The following is a 12,005-nucleotide window of genomic DNA, read 5'->3' as shown; positions in this document are numbered from 1 at the left end:
CCTTACGTAACACGCATGTGTCGTTACATAGGGACACATGCATCATTGCGTAGCGGTGACGCGCCCCCCACTGGTGTCGCGGCGCCTTGCTACGCCCCTGGGAGAGATTGCTAGGCAGCTATGAGAGTGATTGGGTGCTTGAAGGAATTGAATGCTTCTGCAAAATTGTTCCATATAAGATCTGCTGTTGTTCATGGGACGTAATGCAGTTTAGTTATCATTCAGCTGTTAGTTTTGAGTTAAAAGGTTTCCATACACTCACTATAATGGATATAAGCTATTACAGTCGTACCTTGGTTCTCGAATGCCTTGGTACTCATACGTTTTGGCTCCCGAACGCCAAAAACCCAGAAGTAAGTGTTCTGGTTTTCGAACATTCTTTGAACCCAAACGTCTGACACAGCTTCTGTGGCCTCTGATTGAGTGCAGGAAGCTTCTGCAACCAATCGGAAGCCACACCTTGGTTTTCAAACATTTTCGGAAGTCGAACAGACTTTTGGAACGGATTATGTTCGAGAACCATGGTAACCTGACTTTATCACAAAAGTTGGTCTTTATTTACTTTCTTTTGCTGTTTGTTTTACATAAAGTTATTTCCCCCTGCAAACCTTTTATTTTACTATAAGTGTTTAGTTACATGTTGTTGTTGTTGTTTAGTCGTGTCCGACTCTTCGTGACCCCATGGACCATAGCACGCCAGGCACTCCTGTCTTGCACTGCCTCCCGCAGTTTGGTCAGACTCATGTTCGTAGCTTCGAGAACACTGTCCAACCATCTCGTCCTCTGTCATCCCCTTCTCCTAGTGCCCTCCATCTTTCCCAACATCAGGGTCTTTTCCAAGGATTCTTCTCTTCTCATGAGGTGGCCAAAGTATTGGAGCCTCAGCTTCAGGATCTGTCCTTCCAGTGAGCACTCAGGGCTGATTTCCTTAAGAATGGATAGGTTTGATCTTCTTGCAGTCCATGGGACTCTCAAGAGTCTCCTCCAGCACCATAATTCAAAAGCATCAATTCTTCGGCGATCAGCCTTCTTTATGGTCCAGCTCTCACTTGCATACATCACTACCGGGGGAACCATAGCTTTAACTATACGGACCTTTGTCGGCAAGGTGTCGGCATGTTGTTAGAAGGATACAATCTCAGTATGTCTCATATGAACGCAATAAAGAAATTGTAGTGAAACGTCACTTGCTATTAAGCAGACCATTGAAACAATGTATAAAAATATATTGCATGTAGTTTTTGGTTGTAACTCTTATTTTGATCATAACAAAAAGCTATGTATCAAAAGGGACTTGACCACAGATCTTCTGATCATAACCTTCTTCCTCGGCGATTCGAGGAACTTTGCATCAACGCTGAGCCTGCAGCACACAAGAATTAGCTCCCATATCACACACCCAGTTTCTAAAAACCGGACTCCATTGTTTCCCCGGAATCAACCTACCTTTTAAACCCACCAGGACTCTTTTGCACCTACCTTCCCTGTCAAATGTAAATTAGTTTGCACCTGTTTCTTTTCGTTTCTGCACCCATGTAATCGCTTTTCGACTCCTCACCTATGTACCCACATATAACCCAATCTCTCACACCCACAACCCAAAAATCTATACCATCTATACATATAAAAATGTAAACTGGGCATGTGGGTTATTATCCACTTTTCTCTGAAACCGCTTCACCGATTGCGTTCAAATTTGAACACAACATCCAATGTGAATGTCCGAAGGCTCTTATAAGGTTTTCAAAGACAGATGCCACACCTCCTCCAGGTGAAACCCCCAAACCCCCCTGTTCCAGAGCGCACCACTCAACCGAAAGTACATGCTGGGAAAAGAAACAGGTTGCAAAGCAGCGCCCTCTAGCGGCGGCAACACTGTTACTACACCTATAGAACCTTCCCTCTCAACAGCACCTCGGCTCCCGTTTACATACTAAGCCAGGGGTCAGCAAACTTTTTCAGCAGGGGGCCGGTCCACTGTCCCTCAGACCTTGTGGGGGGCCGGACTATATTTTGAAATAAAATACCGTATGAACGAATTCCTATGCCCCACAAATAACCCAGAAATGCATTTTAAATAAAAGGACACACTCTACTCATGTACAAACATGCTGATTCCCGGACCATCCGTGGGCCGGATTGAGAAGGCGATTGGGCCGCATCCGGCTCCCGGGCCTTAGTTTGGGGATGCCTGTACTAAGCCAAACCCTTTACAGACTAGGGCGAATGGAGGTACTGAGTCGCCTGGGTGGGGGTTGGGGGGAGGAGGGGATGGGATAGGTCAGAACACAGTGGGTCCAGTCACAGGGATGACCTGGGGGTGGGGGGAAGAGGGGGCGTGATACGTCATGGATCGACACAGGGTAGTGGCAGTCACAGGGATTAGCAACGGCAACGCGTGGCAGGGCCAGCTAGTAGTAAATAAAAGTGTTTCTCACCTGTAGGTGGAGTTCTTCCTTTTGCTTTGCCTTGGGGTAACCCAGTTTCAACTGAAATAAAGGATCATAGCTTAAGGCTGCCTTGTTTTTGTCTCTTTGGTTGCTGGCTTTTCCAAAGCTTGATATTGTAATTTTTCCAGCAATAGGAGTCAACTCCTAGGGGCTGAGGTCCCTTTGACACATCACCACCCCCGCATGTTGATGGGCATTGCCATTCAAATGGTGTGTGTGTGTGTGTGTGTGTGTGCCATGTATTGTGATTGGTGATGTAGGGCAGGGCTTAGCTGAGCCCTCTGAATGTTTTATTCAAGTTGGCAACCCTGCTTTGGAGTTACCAATGCCTAACACAACAACAACAACAACAACAACAACAACAACAACAACAACAGTATTTTTCATAAGTCTATTAGCTAGGAACATCCCACCCAGAGTGAATACTGAAGTAGTAGTAGTAGTAGTAGTAGTAGTAGTAGTAGTAGTAGTAATAATAATAATAAATTTATTTCTGTGCTGCCCATCTGACTGGGTTGCCCCAGACACTCTGGACAGCTTCCAACATGTATAAAAATGGAACAAAACATGAAACATTAACAAACTTCCCTTTACGGGACGTTTGTCAGATGTCTTCTCAAGGATGTATAGTTGCTTATCTCCTTGGCTCGGGAATTGCATAACTCCATACCCTCCAACATTTCTCCAACGAAAGTAGGGACATCCTAAGGAAAAGTGGGGCATTCCAGGATCAAATCAGAAACCGGGGCAGCTTCTGTAAAGCCAGGACTGTCCCTGGAAAATAGGGACACTTGGAGGGTCTGGACTAGCCTGGTCAAGCTATTCCAGTCCAGGAACAGACATAGTTGTTGTAGCAGCAAAAGGCATTCATAAGCACTGAGGCAAGGTTCCTATCTTCTAACCTGTCACTAAAATGCCTATACTGTATCTAAATTTTTCTCTCCGTAGTTTCTGCAACTCTGTATGAGGCACCAGTCACCACTAGATGGCTTCTAAGCATGGCAGATTGCAACAGAAGCAACAGATATTGCTAAACGTCTAATGACTTCCCAGCATTCGCCGAAACAAAACATACAGGTTCACTCCCACTCGCTGAGGCATTTTAATTGTCCTCCGTGCATTTTGTTTTGTTTTGTTTTGTTTTTAAAGGGCAAGATACCGTCTTGCAAATGTGTAGCACTTCAAGCATTTGTCCAGCTGGGTTTCTGTGTTCGCTTTGCACGGTGCCAAGACCGGGTAGTGGCAACTCTGAAAGTCATGTTGCTGTGACTTGGTTGTTGTATCATTTTTGGATGATTCTGGCCAACCTCCACCGCCTACATAGGTCTCCACATCATGCCAACTGCAGCTGCAAATCTGATGCTGGAGGATCCAGATCAGTGTTTTGCAAAGTGGGTGATACCACCCCCAGGGGGGTTACTGGAATGATCCAGCGAGGCAGTGCAATTGGGGGACATAGAATAAAAATAAGGGGGCGGTGGAAGCGTAAAGAAAGAAGAGAAGAGAATAAAAATTTGAGAAACCATTCATACATGTTTCATCTGTTGTGTAATGACGCTTACCAATGTCACATAAAATCGTGATGATTATTTTCCCAATAAACACACAAAATGCAAGTTAACTTAAAAAAGAGAAACCTACTGAAAATAGCCAGTCGTGGTGATTTTAGAAAGCTGCTGCTGAAATAGAGCTGAACATTAATAAATTGGCAGCAGCGCAACCGGTTCATCCTTCTCATTGGGATTATTTTTAATGTCATTCATAATTTTCATTTGAATATTATCCTTTGTTGCCTTAATTTTCTGCGTGTGATGCGAATGTTACTACGGTTGATTTTAATAAATAATTTTATCGTTTCAATCTTCAACTTGTCTTATTGACAACATCTTCTTTCATCACTATGTTGTAGGTGTAGGGCATAGGTAGCAATACAGATACATAAAAGAATGCAAATTTGTCATGGCAACTTTCTGTCTCTTCGCTTAAAGAAGGCAGATTTCCGGGGGGGGGGGAGCACAGGGCCGGATTTAGGTTTGATGAGGCCCTAAGCTACTGAAGGTAATGGGGCCCTTTATATGTCTAGCTGTCCTTTGTCAACAACAAATGGTCACTGTTTTTTGTTTTGAATATATGCTGTATGGTAATTTATGGACCTAATAGGTATCTAAAGCCATTTGCACATAACAAATAGGAGCCTACACAACACAAAACACTGTTGCTGTGTGTAGGTTTTATTTTATTTGTTTTTTATCTTATATTTTGGAAATGTACGTCCAGTTTTTTTTCCTTTAAATTTTTTTGTGGGGCCCAAGAGAGTGAGGCCCTAAGCTATAGCTTGTTTAGCTTATATGTAAATCCGGCATGGGGGGGCACTATTTTTCTTCTTCTGGTAGGCCAATTGAGTTTGGGAACCTCTGATCCAGATGGCTGCCATGTAACACTCTTTTCCCCATAACAACAGCCACAACATAACGCAAAGGAGGGGAATCTTTCTTCAGCCTGAGGGCCGCATTTCTTTCTGGGTTACCTAACAAGGGCCACATGCCAGAGGAAGGCAGGGCCAGAGGCAAAGGTGAGTGGAGCAGCAAATGTAAAATTTACCTTTGTACAGGAGGCTGGTTTTGACACACGTATTCTTCCATACCCTCCACACAGGCAAGCATGGGGTCTTATCAGAGTTCCAAGGGGACACTACAGTCATGGACGAAACATTGGAAGAGCATCTCCGCAATTACTTCATCCAAGACATTTATACAGATGTTGAAAAACACTGGGACCAGGGCAGAACCCCACTTGTCACTTTTTGCCGGGATGACAAGGAACCACGAATGAATACTCATTGGGTTCGGTCAGTCAGTCAGCTACAAATCTACCTAACAGTTACCTCATCCAGCCCACATTTTACTAGCTTCTCCACAAGAGTATCCTGGGGAATTTGGGGTCCAAAGCAGGACCAGTGAAGGGTGTGGCCTGGAGAGAGCTTGGGAGCCAGACAGCTGCCATGCCTGAGGCTGCCCACCCCTGATATAAAACAGAGACAAACTGTAAAGCAGGCTTCCTCAAACTCGGCCCTCCAGATGTTTTTGGCCTCCAACTCCCATGATCCCTAGCTAGCAGGACCAGTGGTCAGGGATGATGGGAATTGTAGTCTCAAAACGTCTGGAGGGCCGAGTTTGAGGAAGCCTGCTGTAAAGGGTAAAGAGAAGGAAGCCCTGCTAGGATTCTGTATGTGCAGAAATGGGAGGAAGGAGAAGTTCCAACCAAAGAGGAATGGATAAGTGGGTTAATGGACTATGTATCTCAAATATTTCCATGAAGATAAGAAAAATGATATAATCCTGGCCATGGCAAAATTTCTCTCAGAGGTAGTAAGAATTAGAAATCTTGGATAAAACACAGTGACTGCCTAATAATGTTTCCCCCCCCCTGTATTTCTGTTGTACTTTGCTTTCGAAATCGTTTTTGCAGGTCTTTGGACCATAATAAAGAATGTGTGTGTGTGTGTGTAGAACTGGCAAAATGAACAGCAAAATTAAGGAAATCTAATGGTGAGTGTTTAATGGAAGAATGGATGCCTTCTTCAGATAATTTAAAGAAATTTTATAGTATGATGAACTCACGAGCAGGGTTTGACCTATGAGCAATGGAAATCATATCTATCAAATCATAACCACAATATTGGCATCTACAATATTGTGGTTATGATTTGATAGCTAGAAGACAGGGTGCAGAAGATATACAGCATACACAGGTCTACACAGCTTGACCAAAACAGCCTTGCGGGCCACATGGAGAAGCCTGGAAGGCTGAATTAGGCCTGCAGGTCTGAGGTCCCCCTTCGCTGCATATGCTCAATACAATTGTCCCAAATGTCTAGTGCAGGTTGAGAGATGATAGAGAAAAGACAGAGTCAGTGGCGTAGCGAGCCGCCGCGACACCCGGGGCGGCAAATTGCCATGCACCCGGGGGGGGGGCATGGTGCCGCTATGTAACAACGCATGCGTACTACGTAGAGGGGGATCGCCCCCCCCCCCGCGACTTCTAAATGGAGCCTAAACGGAGCGTCCAGGCTCCAGGTAGATAGCCCACTGATGTAGCGCGCCGCGCTGCGCTGCGTGGGCTTTTTACCAGGAGGCTGGAGGGGCTCGCCTTGGGAGTCGCTGGGTGGGGTGCCAACTGTCACCCCCCCCAAAGTGGAACCCGGGGCGACCCGTCCCCTACGCCCCCCCTAGCTCCACCCCTGGACAGAGTCAAGCAACAGTTTGCAAGTCTGTCAATTTTGTAGTTAATTCCTTATTTTAGATTCTCTTTTGTAAACAACAAAGAGGTTCTTTTGGGGGGGTGCGTGTGACAAAAGATACAGCCTCTTGTGCAGGCATAGGCAAACTCGGCCCCCCAGATGTTTTGGGACTACAGTTCCCATCATCCCTGGGTGTCAGTGAACCCTTCACAGTGAAAATTATGTAGTTTGCCCCCTCTCTGTTAATCGGTTTACTCTTATAACATTAGCTAGGGATGATGGGAGCTGTAGTCCCCAATCATCTGGAGGGCCGTGTTTGCCTATGACTGCTCTTGTTCAACAGATAGACCTAACAAAGACTGGTGGAGTGCTCTGCTGGAAAAGCATTACAGATTGGCTTTCTGGAGCTGGGAATGGCAGCGTGGAGGCTGGAGAGCCCTTCTTAAGAACCTGTCTGAAGCAGCCAAACAAACAAGATAGGAGAGACGATTGCAACATTGCTTCACCCAGATATCGCTCCAAGATTGCGAAAGCAATGTTGGTGTCGTAACCCTGTTGAACTAAAGCCTTGACATGAGAAGGAGATTAGCTTAAAGATTTCCTCTCCGTTGGGAATTTAAAAGTCCAGTCACTTGGACCAATCACTGTTGGGAGAATAAAAGCATTTTCATCCTGCTGAGCAGTAAATCCCAAAATAGTGGTCTCTTTGTGTTCCTCACCCAGGCTCGGAAAGCTCCAGATTGCCCTTGTGAATATCTCCATTTACACTTAAGAACATAATCGTAGACTTGTAGAGTTGGAAGGGGTACCAAGGGTCATCTAGTCCAACCCCCTGCAATGCAAGCCAGGAGTCGCAACTCTTATATTTGTGCAGCTGGTTCTTCCTGCCTAAGTGCAGGTGCTTGCATTAGTCCTTACTGACATTCATTTTGTTAGTTTTGGCCCAGTTCTGCAATCTGTTACGGTCCTCTTGAATCCCGATTCTGTCTTCTCTGGCATCTGCTCCCCTCCCAGTTTGGTGTCATCTGCAAATTGGATGAGCACCCCCTCAATTCCTTCGTGCAATACATTTTTAAAGGTGTTGAACAGCACTCCACTTGTCACTTTTTTCCAGGATGACGAGGAACCATTAGTGAGCACTCTTTGGGTTTGGTCAGCCAGCCAGCTACAAAACCACCTACCGTATAACAGTTACCTCATCTAGCCCACATTTTCCCAGCTTCTACACCAGAATATCCTGAGGGACCTTGTCAAAAGCCTTACCGAAATCAAAATACAGCACGTCCACAGAATTCCTCTGATCCACCAAGCTTGTAACTCTATCCAAAGAAATGAGATTTGTCTGGCATGAATTGTTTTTGAGAAAGCCATTAATCACAGCGTCATTTTCTGTTTAATAATATGATCTAGGACCTTTCCTGGTATCAATGTCTGGTTGGCACTTATCTGGGTCTTCCTCTTTCCCCCCCTTTTGAAGATGGGGAAAACATTTTCCCACCTCCAGTCTACAGGGACCTCACCTGTTCTCTAAGAATTCTCAAAGATCATAGACGGAGGCTCTGAGATTACGTATATCCACAATCCGCTTTAGTGCCCTTGGGTGCAACTCAACAGGCCCTAGAAATCTGAATTCATTTAAAGTAACTAGGTGTTCCCTTGCACCTCTTTTCCTATCTTGGATTTCAGCTCACTCCTTACATTCTGTGGCCCACCTAGCCCAGCATCCTGTTCTCACAGTGGTCCCCCAGATGCCCCAATGAGAAGCCCATGAGCAGCACCTGAGCAGAGCAACACTCTCCCCTTCTTTGGTTTACACTACAGCAACTGGTATTAAGAAGTATTCCTGCCTCCAACTGTGAAGGCAGATCATAGCCATCATGGTTCACACACATCAATAGCGTTCTACCCCAGTATCTTAGTAGGCTGAACGCCTTGTCATGTGGAACCATCAAGGTCTGTAGTTGGTTCATTTTCAAGCCTTCCAAGTTGGTGACCATCATTGCCTCCTGTGGGAGCGAGTTGCGTAGTTTAACTCTGCACAGTGTAAAGAAGGACTCTCTTTTCTCCGCCCTGAATCTCTCAACACTCAGTTTCATTGGGTGTCCATGGGTTCTAGTGTTATGAGAGAAGGAGAAACACTTTTCTCTGTCCACTACCTCCAGGCTATGAGCAATCTTATAAACTGCTGCCATGTCTTCTCTTAATCGCCTTTTCTCCAAAATAAAAAGTCACAGACTTTGACCAGTGGTGGCTGGTGCCCTTTGGAACTTGGGGTGCAGGGTGCCCTGACAGCAGGTGGCGTCAGAGCCAATGACAGGCAGAGCTAACCGATTCACGTTTTGTCAACGTGCATCTCCCTGCTGTGTTGTACAAGACGGACAATTGCATTTTTGTAGCAGGGCAATTGTCAGTTCAGTAAGACCAGTTGGTAGGGCAGAATGTGGCACTGCTTCATAAGTTAACAGAGCACTGTAGAGTCATGAGGGGTCAAACTGACAGGGACAGGTTTCATGAGAACCAGGTTTCTTTTACTTGCTTTATTAAGTCTTACCTAGAGGAACCTCAACCATCTGGTACTGTATCTGTTTTTGGAGGGCCTGGTGTCTTAATTCGAGACATGTTGCCCTAGTATGCTTTTGATAATACCATTAATTTTTGAATGTTTGTCTTAGTTTGCTGCACAGTATACAGGTGTTGCCATATTCTGAAGAGCAAGAAAGAGGACACATTTGCCGACTTCTACTTGTAACTATGGATCACTGTGAGGATTCTACCCATGAAGAAGAGGATGTGCCCTGGCAAAAAGAGGACATATGGCAACCCCTTTCCAGCCCAATGCAGGAATCACAACTGAAGAATCCCTAATAGATGCCCACCTAACCTCCAATGAAGGAGAATTATGCCCACCTAACCTCCAATGAAGGTTTAGTCAGAATCTCCTTTCTTGCAGTTTGAATCCATTGGTTTGGATCATACCCTCAGGAGCAGCAGAGAACAAGTTCGCTCCACCTTCCATGTGACAGCCTTTCAGCTATTTGAAGATGGCCATCATATCACCTCTCAGGCTTCTCTTCTCCAGGCTAAACATACCCAACCTCCCTCCTCAACTTTTCCTCATAAGGCTTGATTTCCAGACCCTTGATCATCTGGGCCCCCTTCCTGTACACGCGTTCCTTCTTAAACTGTGGTTCCCAGAATTGGACACAGGACTCCAGGTGAGGTCTGACCAAGGCAGAATAGAGTGGAAAAATGGATGTGACCTTTGTTTTATGTAGGCTACATTCCAGACACACAAACGTTCTACACACACACACCCCTCCATCCTGGCAAGCAAAAAGCATTATCAGAGTCCAAGGACACTTTCCAGCCAGGAAAAATAAAGCACTCAGGGAGTGTGTGGAGCAGGGCCATGTGAGGGCTTGGGCTTGGGCAGTGTCCTAGAGGGTCACATTTTGTTTTGAGTTTCCACACTGCTGATTTTAAAAAATACAAATAGAAATACTTGAAATATTAGCTTGGAGTTTATTTTATATGTATTTATGTATGTACTGGGGGCTCTGCCCCAACTCACTTTGCTCTGCCCTGCTATGGAGGTTGTGTGACGACATTATTATATATTTTTTATATAGACTCGTCAAGGTGGATTACCATAGGCTCCAAAACATCTCAGATATTTTCTTTTGGAGAGACTGGAGTGTCATATGTTTGTCTGGCTCAACTCTCAGCTGGGAGCTTTACAGGGAATGACACCGCACAAGGGGTGTTGTGTAATAGGTTGAGTGCTGCATAGTACCTCTAAGGTTTAGAGTAAGGGTCAGCAATCATTTGGTGTCCATGGGCACATTTGCCAATAAGAGAAACTGCAGTGTGCAATACGTGTGCACACCTCACAAGTTATTCTATTAGTTGAAGCAGAATGCTTCTTTAAAGTGAAATTTAAGGAGAGGGAAGGACTCCCTGGGTGCCAGAGGCAACCTCTGAAGGTGCATCAGTGGGGCAGCATGTTGGAAACCCCTATGTGACACTGTTGTTCTGGAGGCCCCTCAGTTACAAATTACAGCTTGGGCAGGCCCAATGTAGCTCCCAGCAAGTCCTAGCTTGCAGGCTTGGAAGGATGCAATCGAGAGCCAGGATTGTTCTTTAAAGTTGTGTGTGTATTTGTGCTTGTGTGTGTTGGTGCTGACCTTTAAAGCCCTATATGGCTTCGGCCCTGTATACTGAAGGAGCGTCTCTACCCCCATTGTTCAGCCTGGACACTTGAGGTCCAGTTCCAAGGGCCTTCTGGTGGTTCCCTCGCTGCGAGAGAAGCAAAGTTACAGGGAACCAGGCAGAGGGGCTTCTTGGCAGTCCTGCCCTCCATGTGGAATGCCCTCTGATCAGATGTCCAAGAGATAAACAGCTTTATGGTTTTGAGAAGACATCTGAAGGCACTGCAAAGGGAAGTTTTTAATATTTGAAGTTTTATTGTGTTTTTTTGCTGGAAGCTGCCCAGAGTGGCTGGGGCAACCCAGTCAGATGGGCAGCACAGAAATAAATTTATTACTACTACTACTACTACTACTACTACTTCAGTATTCACTCTGGGTGGGATGTTCCTAGCTAATAGACTTCTCTTTTTCCTTTTGCATGCAGACAGTCATAGGGACATAAGAAGTGCCTTCTGGACCAAGCCAATGGCCCCTCTAGTCCAGCATCGTGTTCTTACAGTGGCTGACCAGATGCTCGTGAGAAGCCCACAGACAGGATCTGAGCACACAAGGCATTCTCCCCTCCTGTAGTTTCCAGCAACTGGCATTCAGAAGCATCAATGCTTCCAGCAACGGAGGCTAAGGATAGCCATCATGAAGGTGCTCAGTTCTCGTTCCCTGCCATCCAGGTTGGTGGCCATTGCTACTTCCTGCAGCTTGGGCAACTGGGCCATTGCCACCCCGGAACAAAAAGGAAATTTCCAAACCGGACTTTGAAACTTATGCAGCAACCCTCCCCCCCCCCGCCTTGTCCCTCAATAGCCCAATCTCAGCACTCAGTTTAGAAAACACGTGCTCGTGTGTGTTATCAGCAGTGTATTTATGTTAAGGGAGGAGGAGAAAAGAAGAGGGAGCTTCGGCTGGCTGTTGCCGCTGCCTCTCAGTTACAAAGTACTTGAATTACAGCTTGCGCAGGCCCAACGTGGCATCCAGCAAGTCCCGGCTTGCAGGCTTGGAAAGGAGGAGGATGCAGTCGAGAGCCTGGCTCGCGCTTTAAAGTTGCGTGCGTGTTTGTGCTTGTGTGTGTGTGTGTATGCGCGACGCAGCTTGGGGGAGGGGAGCGAGCCC

The sequence above is a fragment of the Zootoca vivipara genome, chromosome 6 (assembly GCF_965207765.1).
Source record: "Zootoca vivipara chromosome 6, rZooViv2.hap1.1, whole genome shotgun sequence".
Lineage (NCBI taxonomy): Eukaryota > Metazoa > Chordata > Lepidosauria > Squamata > Lacertidae > Zootoca > Zootoca vivipara.
This window is presented reverse-complemented; position numbering follows the sequence as displayed.